We start from the raw sequence: 16,623 nt of genomic DNA, 5'->3' as shown, positions 1-16,623 counted from the left end.
CAGAGAGAAAGGTCTTCCTTTGCCGTTGGTTTGCCCTCCAATGGCCGCTGCGGCTGGCGCGCTGCAGCCGGCCCACCGTGCTGATCCGACGGCAGGAGCCAGGTACTTCTCCTGGTCTCCCATGGGGTGCAGGGCCCAAGCACTTGGGCCATCCTCCACTGCACTCCCGGGCCACAGCAGAGAGCTGGCCTGGAAGAGGGGCAACCGGGACAGAATCTGGCGTCCTGACCGGGACTAGAACCTGGTGTGCCGGCGCCGCAAGGCGGAGGATTAGCCTAGTGAGCCACGGCGCCGGTGGTTGCTCCAGATTCTTACTCATGCCTTTACTGTGCTGTTTCATCAGCTCAGCTGCCAAGGTCTCCTTTCTATTGTTCAGACATCCTCGAGAACATTCTAGAATTTTACTGTTTTTTAGTTCATTCTACAGATCCCACTTAGCAGGAAGGAATCCTTAGGGGTAAGTCACAGACAAACCTGGCTTCTGGGAAGCTGGGTTCCTAGGATTGGGGAAGGAGAATGAATGTTGACACGGCTGGCCTTCCAAAAGTGTTCCTGAAGTGCCACTTAAAGGACATTCGGACGATGTCTACTTTGAGATTTAGTTTTGTAAACCACTGTATGTGGCTTATATATGCACATACCAAAATAAAATAAAAATCAGTTATCTAATATCTTGGGCAAAAGTTGTTGGGTTGTGGCCGGCGCCACGGAATCCTCCACCTAGCAGCGCCGGCACACCAGGTTCTAGTCCCGGTCGGGGCGCCGGATTCTTTCCCGGTTGCCCCTCTTCCAGGCCAGCTCTCTGCTGTGGCCCGGGAAGGCAGTGGAGGATGGCCCAAGTGCTTGGGCCCTGCACCCCGTGGGAGACCAGGAGAAACACCTGGCTCCTGCCATTGGATCAGCGCAGTACGCCGGCCGCAGCGCGCCAGCCGTGGCAGCCATTGGAGGGTGAACCAATGGCAAAGGAAGACCTTTCTCTGTCTCTCTCAGTATCCACTCTGCCTGTCAAAAAAAAAGAAAAAAAAAAGTTGTTGGGTTGAAATCATCCTTAGTAGTGACCTTAATTCTCTTTTGAAGTGGATGCTAGATGAAGCTACTTCTGTAAAGCAATCATGTTATATTTTTTAATAAAACAGGGAAAAAAGCAAGTTATATAGACACCTGCTCAAGTGTTGAGGATGCTATAAGTTTGCAAAGTGTTCTCTGTGGTTAGGGATTTGGTTTCTCATGCAGATTACTGGAATCATGAAAATGTTTTCTGCAAGTCTGAATGTGGAAGAATAATTTAGCTTGTCATTAGTGCTTATTTGAGAAGTACCAAGTCTTTCATTTGCTGTGTTGATTGACATATGTGGACGTTGGTTAGATTCTATAATGCAGACGTGCTGCAAGGCACCACAGTGCCTCTCCTGAAGTTGCCTTTGGAGACATTGCTAGACGGATCAAGTCCGCTGGAGAATGCTTGCTGTTCCTCTCTCTGGAAGTCTGTCAAATCTGAATGTGAATTGTCCTCACTGCTTCCTCAGAGCTAGAGCTGACTGGAAACCAAAACGTGAGCACAGGGCACAGGGAAACCAATTCAGTGTACGTGGGTGTGGGCATACGTGCACATGTGTTCACACAGGTGTGTGTGTGTGTGCATTTGCATGATGTGCAAGTATGAAGCCTCTCATGGATAATGCCTGCTGTGGAATAAATGAGTCTCCCAAATTTCATGTGCTCAAAACATAGTGCCCAAAGTCCTATGTTAATGGTATTTGTAGGCAGGACCTTTGGGAGGACATTGGGTCATGATGGCTCTACCTCATGAATGAATGATCCCATTAGCAGATTAGTGGGTTATCAAGGGAGTGGCTTAATCATAAAAGCAAACTTTCTCTGACCCACGTGTCTTCCCATGTGATGACGCCCTGGGCTGCCTCGGGGACTCACCAGATTCAGTCCCTTGACTTTGCACCCTCATTGTTTTTCATTACATATTTTGCAGTCTCAGGCATTGTGGTAAAGCAGTGGAAGATGGACTAAGAGCCTTCCTTCTGTGCTACTTCACATTTGGTGATCAGAAGAGAGAGCCAGCAGCACACACTGGCCCCATGTGGCCCTCCCTGGCCCCTCGAAGCTTCTCTGCACTGACTCAAGACCACAGCTACATTTTTCATGTTTTTAAAGATTTATTTATTTATTTATTTGAAATCCAGAGTTACAAAGAAAGAAGGACAGACAGAGAGATCTTCCATCTGCTGGTTAACTCCCCACATAGCCACAGCAGCCAGGGCTGGGCCAAGATCTTCATCTGGGTCTTCCACGTGGGTGCAGGGGCTCAAGCACTTGGGTCATCCTCCATTGCTTTCCCAGGTGTATTAGCAGGGAGCTGCATCAGAAGTAGAGCAGCTGGGACATATAGCTCCCATATGGAAGCCACTGTCGCAGGCAGCAGCTTAACCCACTGCACAACAATTCCAGCCCCAACATTTTCCATTTTTAAATTTTGATGATTTCTTCCATGTAGGGTATTGGGTTTTGGAAGGAGCTGAAGGTCAAACTCTTCTTGGTTCTGCTTTGAACTCAGCCCAAGTTAGGTTCTAGAGGTTGATTGGAGCAATTTCCAAAAATGTTCTGCCAGGGGAGAAGACAAGAATTTCCCTTGCCATTCTTTTTTTAAGTTCATTTATTTATTTGAAAGGTAGAGTTACAGAGAGGCAGAGGCAAAGAGAGAGAGGTCTTCCATCCACTGGTTCACTCCCCAATTGGCTGCAATGGCTAGAGCTGACCCAATCCAAAACCAGGAGCTTCCTCCAGGTCCCCAACATGGACACAGGAGCCCAAGGACTTGGGCCATCTTCCACTGCTTTCCCAGGCTATAGCAGGGAGCTGGATCAGAAGTGAAGCAGGCAGGACTCGAACCGATGCCCATATGGGATGCTGACACTGCAGGCAATGGCTTTACCTGCTAAACTACAGTGCTGGTCCCGCCATGCTGTTTTGATATAAAAAGGGAAAGAGCTAGAGAGGCCAAATAGCCCTGTACTTTTGATATGGTAAATTTCATAAATATAGTAGAAAGACATTTAAATGGTGGGTGTTTTGCATAGCATTGAAGTCATTGCTTGGGATAACCATATTAGAATGCTTGGTTCGAGTCTCAGCTGCTCAGCTTCTGATCCAGCTTCCTGCTAATGGGCACCGAGAGGCAGCAGGTGATGGCTCAGATAGCTGAGTTCCTGCCACCATGTGGGAAACCCAAATGGAATTCCAGACTCCTGGCTTTAGCCAAGCCTGGCCTTAGTTGTTGTGGGCATTTGGAGAATGAAGCAGGTTAAAACCCTGGCCTGCAGTGCTAGCATCCCATGTGGGCACCAGCTTGAATCCCAGCTGCTCTACTTCCAATCCATCTCTCTGTTAAGGTGCCTAGGAAAGCAGAGGAGGATGGCCCAAATCCTTGGGCCCCTGCACCCACATGGGAGACCGAGAAAAAGCTCCTGGCTCCTGGCTTCAGATCAGCTCTGCTCCAGAGATTGTTGCAACTTGGGGAGTAAACCAGAAGATGGAAGTCATCTCTCTTTCTCTGTCTGTACCTCTGTCTTTCAAATAAATAAAATGTTTTTTTATATATAGAAAAGATATTGGCTGAGACCACAGTCATCTGAAGGCTTGACCAGGCACAGAAAGTCAGCTTCAAAGGTGCTCAGCCAAGCCCAGCAGGCTGCCTGTTGGCAGGCACCTAGGCTCCTCACCACATGGTAGCCACTTCCTCCAGAGAAAGGATCCAAGGGAGGACAGGGTGAGGGCCACAGCTTCTACTGTGACCTAAGCTTAGAAGTCAGACCCATTATTCCTGCAGCGTCCCAGTCAGCCCTATTCACTGTGGAAGTGGAGTAGAGGAGTCTTCATCTATCTGGGCTGCTGTCATAGAAAACTGTAGACAGTGTGACATAAACAGAAATGCAGTACTCACAGTTCGGGGGCTGGGAAGTCCCAGGTCAGAGCACTGGCAGATTCAGAGTTAGGGGATGATCTATTTCATGATTCCAAGATGGCATCTTCTTGCTGTGCCCTCCCTTGGTGGAAGGGGTGATTAAGACTGCCTTCATGACCTAAGCACTACCCAAAAGACCCCATCTACAGTGGGCATTTGACCTAGTGGTTAAGATGCTAGGTTTGGATGCCTGCATCCCATAGAAGAGTGCTAGGTTTGAGACTTGGCTGTACTTCCAATTCCAGCTACCTGCTAATGTAGACCCTGGGAGGCCACAAGTAGTTGAGTACCTGCCACCCATGTGGGAAACCCAGATTGAGTTCCCTGCTCTCAGCTTTGTACTGGGCCAACTCCAACCAGTAAATTGGATCAATTTTTCTCTCTCTTTCTCTCCACTCTCCCCACCTCTTGAATAAATAAATAAAATTTTTAACAAAGATCCCATCTCCTAAGACCATTATGTTGGGGTTAAGATTTCAATATATGAATTTAGGGGACCCATGCTTGTTCAAAACACAGGAATAGGCAGTACAAGCTGTGGGCAGGGGCGGAGAGGACAACTGGAGGCTGGCTGTCATAGAAGAATTTTTTTTTTTTTTTTTTTGACAGGCAGAGTGGACAGTGAGAGAGACAGAGACAGAGAGAAAGGTCTTCCTTTGCCCTTGGTTCACCCTCCAATAGCTGCCACGGCCGGCGCGCTGCAGCCGGCGCACAGCGCTGATCCGATGGCAGAAGCCAGGTACTTATCCTTGTCTCCCACGGGGTGCAGGGCCCAAGCACTTGGGCCATCCTCCACTGCACTCCCTGGCCACAGCAGAGAGCTGGCCTGGAAGAGGGGCAACCGGGACAGAATCCGGTGCCCCGACTGGGACTAGAACCCGGTGTGCCGGCGCCACAAGGTGGAGGATTAGCCTAGTGAGCCGCAGCGCCGGCCATAGAGGAATTTCTCAGAACCATATTTTTGTGCCTTGTACCCACATTTGGCACTGCAGTGTCTGGTCGGATATTTTACCTTCAGGTTACAGATGAAATGTTTCAGAGGATGACTAGTTTGCCCAATATAAAGGAAAAAGGCAGGATTCCAACCTAGGTCCAACTGTCATTGAAGTGTGAGGTGTTCATCATCTGCACACTGAATTGTGCTCCCCCAAAGTTGCATACTAAAGCCCTAACCTCCAGTGTGGTGGTATTTGGAGGTGGGGCCTTTGGGAGGTGATTTTGTTTCAATGAGGTCATGAGGATGGGTTCCTCATGGAGGAATTCATGTCCTTATGAGAAGAGACATCAGAGCTTCTCTCTTCCCTGCGCCCCGCCCCATCCCCCTCCTCCACCATCTGAGGACACAGTGAGATGGTGGCAGTCTGCAAGCCAAGAGGAGAGTCCTCCTCAGGAACTGAACTGGCTGGCACCTTGGTCTTGGACTTTCCACCCTCCAGAAACATGAGAAGGAAAAGTCTGTTACTGAAGCACCCAGTCTACATGTTTTGTTGGAGCAGCCCAAGCGGACCAAAACAACCGCTGTATTCTACTTTTAAGTCTTACATTTTGAAAGACAATACAAGATCTTCATTCCACTGTAAGATCTATGCCTTTGTTATAGATAGGATAACTGAATGATAGATGCAGATTTAATAACAGAGAGCATAGGTGTGGTCTGATATTAATTTGAAACCCTGAGTGTATTGTACTGAGAAAGTCATCAGTATCCTTGTAGACTTGTCGACATTTTCTTTTCTGGTCCTCTTGTTCTGCAAACTAATTCTCATTGTGTTTGCTGACTCATACCAAACTGCCTCACATTAGGACTGTCATGCCACCACCAATAGTGCTCAATCTTGGTCTGGAATTTCTCAGTTGAGAGAAGACTTCATCGAATGCATTTCCATGTGTTTTAATTGATTTCCTTATTGGATGACTTATTGCATAAATCTGGGTAAATTGTGAATCTTTTGGAGGTATGTTCATGTCTCAGTTCTCCAAAACTACTTGCACTGTCATTTTCCCTTAGCATCTCAGGAAGCTCCTGAAAATGATTTATAAGCACCTTTTTGAAAAGAGAGACAAAAAGAACAAGAAAACCACTCAAAATATTCCTGAATCGCACAAAGACCATTCTCCCCAGTGACTGCAGCTGCAGAGTTTGCTGTTTATTTCATTCCCTTATGGTTGCGTTACAGAGAAAACCCAGAATTGGAGTGCCATTATGCAAAGGAACAATGTTTGTTCATAATTTTAAAAGCACCAGTAATGCATGCCTTCTCCAGCTTCAGCATAATTAGCTTCCAAAAATCACTTTAACCATAAAAATTATTTCATTTTGCAAAAACTAAATAGGGCCTTAGAAAGACTTGAATAATATTTGTTTTCCTAAAGGAATTTCTATAGTAATCAACTTTTCTAGTTCAATTTCATTTGTTAGAACCAACTACAAATTACAAATTGTTGATCAAAACACTAAAACAGAAATCTGAAAGACAATATCATGAGGATATCCTGAATAGCACATGAAGTCATCTCCAAGCATAAAGTGGCCCCAGCTGACCCAAGTGTAGACCACTACTAACTTACCCAAGTGTAGACAACCACCAACTGACCCACCATAGATCTCCACCAGCTGACATCAGCATACACCACCAACTTCACACCATCACCAGCAGGTCTATGCACACACCACCACCAGCTCTCTCAAGCATAGACCACTGTCAGATGACCTCAGCGCAGGCCAGCAGCAGCTTAGAAGCCACTTGCTGAAAGAAGAGGCTCTGAGTTCCTCCACTTCACAGTTTTCTACACCAGAGCGTGCTCACTCCCCATCTCAATCCCTTATTACTTCTAGGGCTCTGATCAAGTCTCCCTAATTAATGGATAAACTCTTTCACATGCACAACAGGGAAATGCAGTGTGCACAACAATTGTTCATGGTCATTATAAAAACTGCATGTGACAACTCGGATTATTCAACAAGATGTACCCAGGACTTGGGAGTTTCTAAGCACAGGAAGTTCAGTTCACTGAAACTTAGAATCACGATGAGACCTGTTAGATATGTCCCATTCATTTTGTTGCAGCTCTTGACCTTCAGCCTGCATCAGAGCCTAAAGATCTAAAGAGAGCTTTGTTGAAAATAGATGGTTGGGTCTATTCAATGGGTTTCTAATGCAGTGGGTCTGGTTGAGTGGCTGAGAATTTGCATTTTCAGCAAGTCCCTGGTGCTGTGGTTTTGGGGACCTCACTTGGAAACTGTTGGGTGAGGCTGTCCCTTGAGAAGGGGCTCATGGTAAAGAGTCTTCCCATCTGTAGCCCCCGGCATAGTGCCTAACACACAGTCATCTCTCATTGATTAGCAACAGCAGGAAGAGCTAACTTTTATTTAGTACTGGCCACATGCTGGTCCCTGCGTTAAGACTTCTTTACAAGGTTAGGGCAAGCACTGTGATTTAGTTGGTAACCATCCTGGCTACTCTGCTTCCGATCCAGCTTGCTGTTAATGTCTCCAGGGAGGCAGCAGAGGATGGCTCAAGTGCTTAGACCCCTGTCACCCATGTGGGAGACCCAGATGGAGTTCCAGGCTCCTGGCTTTGGTCTGGCCTGGACCTCGCAGCTACAGCTATTTGAGGAATAAATCAGTAAATGGAAGATCTCTCTCTCTCTCTCTCTCTCTCTCTCTCTGTATATTGCTCTTTAAAACAAATAAATATTTAAAAAATGAATTAAAACAATTACCTCATCTAATTCCTACAGCTCTATCTGCTAAAGATTAATTTATAGTCCCATTTTGACAGACAAAAAAAATGGAGTCTTAGCACCGAGTCCAAAGTCACATGACCAGTACTTAGCAGGGTCAGGAGAAATGTTTTGCAGGTTGAATTGGAAAAAACTAAAGGAGCTGACATTGTGGTGCAGGGGGTTAAGCTTCAGCCTGCAACACTGGCATCCCATAAGAGCAACGGATTTGAATCCTGGCTATTCCACTGCTGATCCAGCTCCTTGTTATTGTATGTACTTGGAAAGCAGTGGAAGATGGCTGAAGTCCTTGGATCTCTGCCTCCCAGGTGAGAGACAAAAATTGAGTTCCTAGCTTTGGCCTGGCCCAGCCCCAGTCATTGCAGCCGTTTGGGGAGTGAACCAGTGGATGGAAGATCTCTGTCTCCCCTGTTTCTGTAACTCTGCCTCTCAAATAAATAAATAAGATCCTTAGCCAATATTCTTTTTGGTGATGGTTCTCAAGTTCTTCTCAAATCCCTGCCAAGGATAAACTTGGCAGTATTTTAAAAGAAGTAAACCCTTTACAAATTCAACAGAAACATTTTCAAATTGCTATTGGGGTGGGGGGTAGAGAGGGGCCACAGAATATTAGGCAGCTTACCTTTGCAAATGCAATTTTTTCTTAGTGGCCATGAGATTGTTTCCCATGGCCCCAGATGTCTAGGAACTCGCCTCTGGGAGCATCCATCAGAGCGTCCTCTCAGACTCCCTGTGCTCCAGCTGGGGCCGCTGGGAAAACCTTTGCATGCTATCAGCAGCTGTCAGTCACGTGTCTTCCAAAGCTGCAGAGTCCCTTCCTCAGGCTTTCCTGCGGACTTGCGGCTGTGGAGTAGCCTTATCTCCCGCTTCTCTGTAAACACTTCCACTGACAGCCACACCGCCCGCCTTCCCCCGGTGGGTATGAAGCCCAGGACAGCTGGAGCGCCTGGCAGGGCAGACAGGTGGAGCCTGTTCTCAGGTGCCAGTCTCAGGAGGACGTGTCCAGAGAGCATCTGCAGAGTCGATATCCAAAGCATTTGGGCAGAATTCCCACTGGCTTTCTCATGAAGTCAAATACCACAACGTGCCCTCTGAACAGCACAGTCTGAGTGATCCCCTCCCTCCCCCGCTCCTGACACACACACACACACACACACACACACACACGGAGCAACTAGGAAGCATCAGCAAATGGCCCTGTTCAGCTGACGTGTTTATTTCCGCTGTCAGTAGTGGGGGAATTGATCAGATCCACCCCTGCTGGGATCTGTATCTGGCACCAAGGCCATCAGGACCCCAGTCTCCCTTGGGACCTCGTCCCCTCCCCCAAGCTCCAGAGACTCGGTTTCCTCCCTTTGGAAACAAGTCAGGGCTTCAGGACTGCCTCCTTTCCTGGTTAATAATTGTGGCACACTGCCATGTGACCACAGAGCTGTGGCGGAATGCGAGGCACCCTGCCTTTCCAAATGCTGGGTGGCCTCTGTGACTTTCTGAGGCCCTGTTGTTTTGCTTTGGGAATAACCACGACTTAAGCCATCTTTTCCTTGCCCTTGTCCCTTACACGGGTAGCATCAGTAGGAGCCACGAGCACAGTAAGATACCTGATCATTAGGGTCAGATTGCCTGGATTGAAACTCCAGCTGTGCCATTCACTCACTGTGTGACCTGGGCAAACTGCTATACTTCCCTGTGCCTTGGTTTTCTCGTCTGTAAAATGGAGATACTAGTGAAACCCAGTTCCTTGGGTGCCATGAAACTTAAATGTTGATGTTTAATAGTGCTTAGACAATGGCCAACAGACACATGAAAAAATGTTCAGGATCACTAGCCATCAGGAAAATGCAAATCAAAACCACAATGAGGTCTCACCTCACCCAGTTAGAATGGCTTTCATACAGAAGTCAACAAACAATAAATGTTGGTGAGGATGGGGGGAAAAAGGTACCCTAATCCACTGTTAGTGGGAATGTAAACTGGTGAAACCACTATGGAAGACAGTTTGGAGATACCTCAGAAATCTGAATATAGAACTACCATATGACCCAGCCATCCCACCCTGGGAATTTACCCAAGGGAAATGAATTGAGCAAATAAAAGAGTTATCTGCACCTCCATGTTTATTGCAGCTCAGTTTGCAATAGCTAAGACATGGAACCAACCTAAATGGCCATCAACTGAAGACTGGAAATAGAAATTTATGGGATATATACTCTATGGAATACTACACAGCAGTTAAAAAATGAAATCCGGTCATTTTGCAACAAAATGGATGAATCTGGAAAATATCATACTTAGTGAAATAAGCCAGTCCCAAAGGGACAAATACCATATGTTCTCCCTGATCTGTGATAACTAATAGAGCACCTAAAAGGAAATCTGTAGAAGTGAAATGGACACTTTGAGAAACGATGGCTTGAACAGCCTTTGTCTTGACTGTTTTTTTTGGTTTTGTTTTTGTTTTTCTCTTCTTCATATTATTTGTTGAACTCTTTACTTAACATAGAGTTAATCATATGTATATAAAGTCAATTGAAAATATATCTCAGTAAAAAATAAGAGTGGGAATAAGAGAGGGAGGAGGAAGTTTGTAACTGTAAAGCTGTATAGTTCTGCATATATTCCTACAGACTTACTTCCTTTTTTTTTTTTTATTTTTTTTTGACAGGCAGAGTGGATAGTAAGAGAGACAGAGAGAAAGGTCTTCCTTTTGCTGTTGGTTCACCCTCCAATGGCCACCGCGCTGATCCGAAGCCAGGAGCCAGGTGCTTCTCCTGGTCTCCCATGCGGGTGCAGGACCCAAGGACTTGGGCCATCCTCCACTGCACTCCCAGGCCATAGTAGAGAGCTGGCCTGGAAGAGGGGCAACCGGGACAGAATCCGGCGCCCCAACCGGGACTAGAACCCGGTGTGTCAGTGCCGCAAGGTGGAGGATTAGCCTATTGAGCCTTGGTACCAGCCAGACTTACTTTTTATTTTTTTTTGACAGGCAGAGTGGACAGTGAGAGATAGAGACAGCGAGAAAAGCCAGACTTACTTTTAAGGGTACGGTTTAAAAACTTGCCATGGGACCCCAAATCCCGTTAAACTGGGTGGCAAAAATGTCATCTTATGTGTTAAAGTGATCATATAGATAGGATTAAGTGTTAAAGAGATCATATAAGTAGGATCAAGGGTCTGGTAATGATAATAGGTAGAATTAAAAAGGAGAGAATGTTCCACACAGCAGACTAATAGAATGACAATTGCTCTAAACAGCATTCTGACCTCACAATCAGCCCTTAATGCATTCTGGTCTGGCTGAAAAGCCCATGAGAGCATTTCAGGCATGGAAAGCCAAGACACTATGGCAAAAAAAAAAAAGTCCCATATGAAGGATCCCTGTGAGTGAGACCCCAGTGGAAAGAAGTGGCTATCAAAGAAGGAGGTGCTTTTTCTCTAAAGAGAGGAGATAACTTCTGGATTCAAAAGGCTTCCATAGCCATGGCACCTCATTTCAAGAGTCTCGGGTGATCACTGACATATGTTAAGAGTGTTAATTGTTTTTTTAAAAGATTTATTTATTTATTTGAAAGTCAGAGTTACACAGAGAGAGGAGAGGCAGAGAGAGAGAGGTCTTCCATCCGATGGTTCACTCCCCAGTTGGCTGCAACAGCCAGAGCTGCCCAGATCCAAAGCCAGGAGCTTCTTCTGGGTCTCCCACATGCGTGCAGGGGCCTAAGGACTTGGGCCATCTTCTACAGCTTTCCCAGGCCATGTCAGAGAGCTGGATTGGAAATGAAGTAGCCGGGACTCGAACCAGCACCCATATGGGATGCCGGTGCTTCAGGCCAGGGCATTAACCTGCTGCACCACAGCATCGGCCCCAAAAGTGTTAATTATTAGATTAACAACAAGAGTCACTATGCACTAACTACCCATGCAGGATCTCTGTCCTCAGTGAGTTGTATTGATATCGGACATGACCCCCTAAAATCTACACAAAAATGTGGCCCCTTAAGGTTCCCCAGAAGCGCTATCTGGGGTGCCACGCGTGCTACTGGAATTTGGGGTGCCATGCGATTTCACCATGGGCTTATTACTAAATCCTCAATATTAATAAGCCCAAGAGAGTTCTTGCCTAATATTTAGAGAAGAATTCTAAATACCAGCACAGATAAATGAGGCAGCATGGTACATTTTAAGCTTTTATTTAGTGCGAAAGATGCATAGGAGAGAGAGAGCTTTATTAAAGGCGAGAGGTAAATCTGGGTTCACACCAAGCACTAGGAACCAGCCATGTGGAGGAGCATCTGCATCTAAGCCAGGAAGCCTAGGGCACATGGCCTGAAGGCCACGCGCCCTGGAGGCACAGGGCTACAGCAAGCCCCCTCCAGGCAAGAGGCCAGGGCTGAAGAGAGGAGCAGACACACCGTGTCCCAGGCTTTTAACCCACTTCCAAAGGGGAGTGACTAATTAACCTGATTGGCTGGTGGGCACCCAGGTGTGGCCAGGTAGGGGAATAAGGTCACACAGAGGCGTGGTGAAGGTGTGGTCTTCCAGCTCACAAACCTAATCAGTTTTAACCTATATGCCTGCCTACTTCAGTACTATGAGAATTAACTGTAAAACTTGTTCTCAAATAGTTTGTGTGTGTATGTGTGTGTGTGTGTGTGTGTGTAAATCATTGAAATCATTACTTAGTATAGAGTTGGTCTTCTGTTGTATAAAGTTAATTGAAAATGAATCTTTTCTTTTTAAAGATTTATTTATTGAAAGTCAGAGTTACACAGAGAGAGAAGGAGAGGCAGAGAGAGAGAGAGAGAGCGAGAGAGAGGTCTTCCATCTGCTGGTTCATTCCCCAAATGGCTGCACTGGCTGGAACTGCACCAATCTGAAGCCAGGAGCCAGGCACTTCTTCCGGATCTCCAACACAGGTGCAGGGGCCCAAGGACTTGGGCCATCTTCTACTGCTTTCCCAAGCTATAGCAGAGAGCTGGATCCAAAGTGAAGCAGCCAGGACTAGAACCTGTGCCCATATGGGATGGCGGCATTAGGGGTGGTGGCTTTATGGAGAGTGGGAAAGGGAATGGGAGAGAGAGGAGGAAGTGGGGCAGGAAGGTGAGTATAGTGGGAAGAATCACTATATTCCTAAAGTTGTACTTAAAAAATGTGTACTCGTTAAATAAAAGGTTTCTTTGGAGAAAAAAAAATAAAAGTGCTTAGATTTTGACACAAAGTAAATACTGCATAAGTCCTTGCTGTTTGTTGTCATTACAAATACTTAAAGTGAAAATCAAACTATCCTCTTTTTTTTTTTTTTTTTTTTTGTTATTTTTGACAGGCAGAGTTAGACAGTGAGAGAGAGAGACAGAGAGAAAGGTCTTCCTTCCATTGGTTCATCCCCAAAATGGCCGCTACGGCTGCCGCATTGCGCTGATCCGAAGCTAGAAGCCAGGTGCTTCCTCCTGGTCTCCCATGCGGGTGCAGGGCCCAAGCTCTTGGGCCATCCTCCACTGCACTCCCGGGCCACAGCAGAGAGCTGGACTGGAAGAGGAGCAACCGGCACAGAACCCGGCGCCCCAACTGGGACTAGAACCTGGAGTGTCAGCACCGCAGGTGGAGGATTAACCAAGTGAGCTGCGGCGCTGGCCCAAAGTATCCTCTTAAAAATAAAAAAAATTAAAAAAAAACCACACCTTTTTGTGCATGTTTTGGAACTAGAAGGCTTGCCCAGTGTTTTAGAATCATTATCTACCAAGTATTTACAGTTTGAAGAAGTGGCAGGGCCAAACAGGCATTTGTGGCGTTCAATTCACCAAGGTGAACTTAGTTAGGTACAATGCTGTTTGGAAAGAATGGATGGCCCTCGTAGTGGGAAGTTTCCTGGGCTGGTGGACCTTGGGCAGAAAATTCAAGATTATAAATGATAAAGGGGAAGTGGGAGTTGTCTGGGGCTTGCTTAAAAAAAAAGCTTTTTTAATTACAAAAGCAATGAAAGCCCATTGGGGAATATACAGGAATGTTTAACGCAGAAAGTAAAGTCATTTAAACCTCCTCCGCCCAGAGATAACCATTGTTAATTCCCTCACAAATTTCCTGTTTTAGACTTTGGAGATAATCTGGGCAAACCCTGGCCATGGGAAAGGAAGGCCCAGGGCCCTGGGAGCTGTTTGTGCAGATTCACTTGGCCTGGGCTGGGGTGGATGGGCCTTGGTTCTGGGGCCTGCAGTCCATGCCTGCATAGACACAAAGCAGAAGGGTTCCTCAGAATCAGAACCAGCCTCCTTTGCCCAGTTCAGCCTGATCAGTGCTAAATCTTCTAAGCACCAAATAACATGTAAATCAATACAGAAAGCAATTATCTGTGGGTTCATACAGAGAAATCAGCTGAGTATTCGTTGATTGGGGATTTTTAATATTTTTGTACTTGGAGGCCAGCGCTGTGGCATAGTAGGCTAAGCCTCTCCCTACAGCTTTGACATCCCATATGGGTGCCAGTTCGTGTCTCAGCTGCTCCACTTCCTATCCAGCTCTCTGTTTATGGCCTGGGAAAGCAGTGGAAGATTACCCAAGTGCTTGGGCGCCTGTACCCACATGGGAGACCCAGAAGAAGCTGCTGGCTACTAGCTTTGGATCTGCTCGTCTTCAGCTGTCGTGGCCATTTAGGAAGTGAACCAGTGGATGGAAGACCTCTCTCTCTGTCTCTCGCTCTCTCTGTCTTTTTTTTTTGTATTTGACAGGCAGAGAGACATAGAAGCACAGTTACACAGAGATAGGTTCTATCCACTGTTCACTCCCCAAAGGCTCACCATGGCCAGGACTGTGCTGGGACCAAAGACAGGGGCTAAGAACTAGTCCAGGTCTCTCCGGTGGGTGGCAGGGAGCCAATTGAGCCTCCACCTGCTGCCTCCTAGAGTCTGCATCAGGGGGAAGCTGGTGTCAGGAGCTGGAGCTGGGTATTGAACACAGGCTGTCTGATAATGACATGGGCTACTTAGTTGAAATTTCAATGAGTTGAAACTCTTGTATACTTTCAAAGTGATGCTATCGCTTTAACTGTCTTATGGGTGGATAGGCCCAAGTTCCCTGGAAGCACATAAATATGTGCAACCAGGGTGCATGCTCAGACTCCACCCTGGTTGTGTATATCCACTTGGGGTACCAGCTTCTTCTCCTTATAAAAAGAAGTGTCAGAGGGGAGAGCGCTCTCTTCCTGCCACAGCCCTTGCTTAAACGTGCCGCTTTCATGTTCTATCTTTCAGCCACAGGCCCACCTAGGATGCGCCCCTCCTGCTGAGATACCGTTTTCCTGTTTTTCTCTCTCTCTCTCATACATGGACATCTCCTTGGCCCACTCATGTTGGGCATTTCTCAGTGTGAAGCAGCCCACCCTCACGTGTGAATGAACATTTATTTCCTCATGTCAAATAAATTATGTTTGTATTTGCCTGTGACACCAGTCTTTGCTCAGTATTTCTGTGTGGGAGGCAAGAAGCTGGATTAAAAATGAAGATGTTCATTGCCCGGATCCGTGTGGGATGTGGATTTTTAAAGATTTGTTCGGAGCTTTAAAACGTTTTATTTGTTTGGGGATATTGTGTCATTACCACTTGCTATAGTTTGGTTGTGGTTTGTCTCCCAAGGTTTGCGTGCTGGAAGCTTGGTGACAACATGGCAATATTGAGGTAGGCCTTTAAGAGGCGGGGCTTGTGGGAGGTCATCAGGTGATTCATGTATCTTGTGGAGGGTTACAAAAGAAGGAAGCCTGGCCCTTGAGCCTTTCTGGCTTCCTGTCGCACACACATGCTCCTGCCACACTGTGTTGCAGCCAGGGGGCTCTGCATAGAGGGTGAACACATGGAGCCACCCAATCTGGGATTTTCATCAATAAGCCTCCTTTGTTGGTGAAGTACCCAAGCCTTAAGCTAAGCCTAAGACAAGCCATAGAGCCGCTTCTGCCCCATCTGTAGGATCAGGAGGGTGCCAGCCACACGTTCTGCCCCTGAGTCACTCACTGCCTCTCAGGGCAGCCAGCAGAGGCCTCCTTCAGGACACAGCCTACACTGTAGCCCCTGAGTGATCTGAAATAATCTAAAGACAAGGCTGGGAGAAAGTGCCAGCCCTTCCAGTGCAGTCGCCGGAGATCAGAGCTTCCCAGACACAGGTGGGTGCCACCCGGGGCCACCGTGCTGTCTTCGAGGCTTTGGTAAAAATAGCAGAACTAGCCGGCGCCACAGCTCACTAGGCTAAGCCTCCGCCTTGTGGCGCCGGCACACAGGGTTCTAGTCCCGGTCGGGGCGCTGGATTCTGTCCCGGTTGCCCCTCTTCCAGGCCAGTTCTCTGCTGTGGCCAGGGAGTGCAGGGGAGGATGGCCCAAGTGCTTGGGCCCTGCACCCCATGGGAGACCAGGAGAAGCACCTGGCTCCTGCCATCAGATCAGCGCGGTGCGCTGGCTGCAGCGCGCCTGCCGCAGCGCGCCGGCCGCGGCAGCCATTGGAGGGTGAACCAACAACAAAAGGAAGACCTTTCTCTCTGTCTCTCTCACTGTCCACTCTGCCTGTCAAATAAGTTAAAAAAAAAAAAGGTCCATTTATCTTGGAACAAAGAAATTGAAATCCATGCAGAATGAATTTTGTAATGTACATTTTCTATGAGCTTTTGAAAGACTCCTCTGTGCATGGACTTCACTTTTTGAGGGGGCCTAAGTAAATGCCCCTTCATTCCATTTGCCACAAACTTTTTGAGGTGCTCTTAAATTTTGATGTAAGCAGTGCTCAGCGCCCTCTCGTTAGTGTTTTGCGCCCTGTATAGACGGCCAGGTTTTTGTTTTCTCGTGTCAGTCTGCCTGCTAGATTGGTGCGACCGGGGACCTCATTTGGGTGAAGGATCAAGGACTTGGAAGGACACGACACTCATTGCCAGGG

The 16,623-nt window shown here is 47.2% G+C and overlaps 1 protein-coding gene and 1 long non-coding RNA gene across 5 annotated transcripts in view; one reads left to right on the top strand and one right to left on the bottom strand.

The window, feature by feature from the left end:
- LOC138843844 (uncharacterized) overlaps positions 1–8,832 on the bottom strand; it is a 33,958-nt gene extending 25,126 nt beyond the window's left edge. Inside the window, exon 1 of the long non-coding RNA XR_011378925.1 lies at positions 8,343–8,832. This is a non-coding gene — a long non-coding RNA (uncharacterized lncRNA). The remainder of the gene's footprint in view (positions 1–8,342) is intronic.
- Positions 1–16,623, top strand: part of SPATA13 (spermatogenesis associated 13) — a 371,963-nt gene that overhangs the window by 146,442 nt on the left and 208,898 nt on the right. The window lies entirely within an intron of this gene.

The sequence above is a fragment of the Oryctolagus cuniculus genome, chromosome 9, assembly GCF_964237555.1.
Source record: "Oryctolagus cuniculus chromosome 9, mOryCun1.1, whole genome shotgun sequence".
Classification (NCBI taxonomy): domain Eukaryota; kingdom Metazoa; phylum Chordata; class Mammalia; order Lagomorpha; family Leporidae; genus Oryctolagus; species Oryctolagus cuniculus.
The sequence above is the reverse complement of the archived record's forward strand: the minus strand, read 5'-3'. Positions and strand labels throughout refer to the sequence as shown.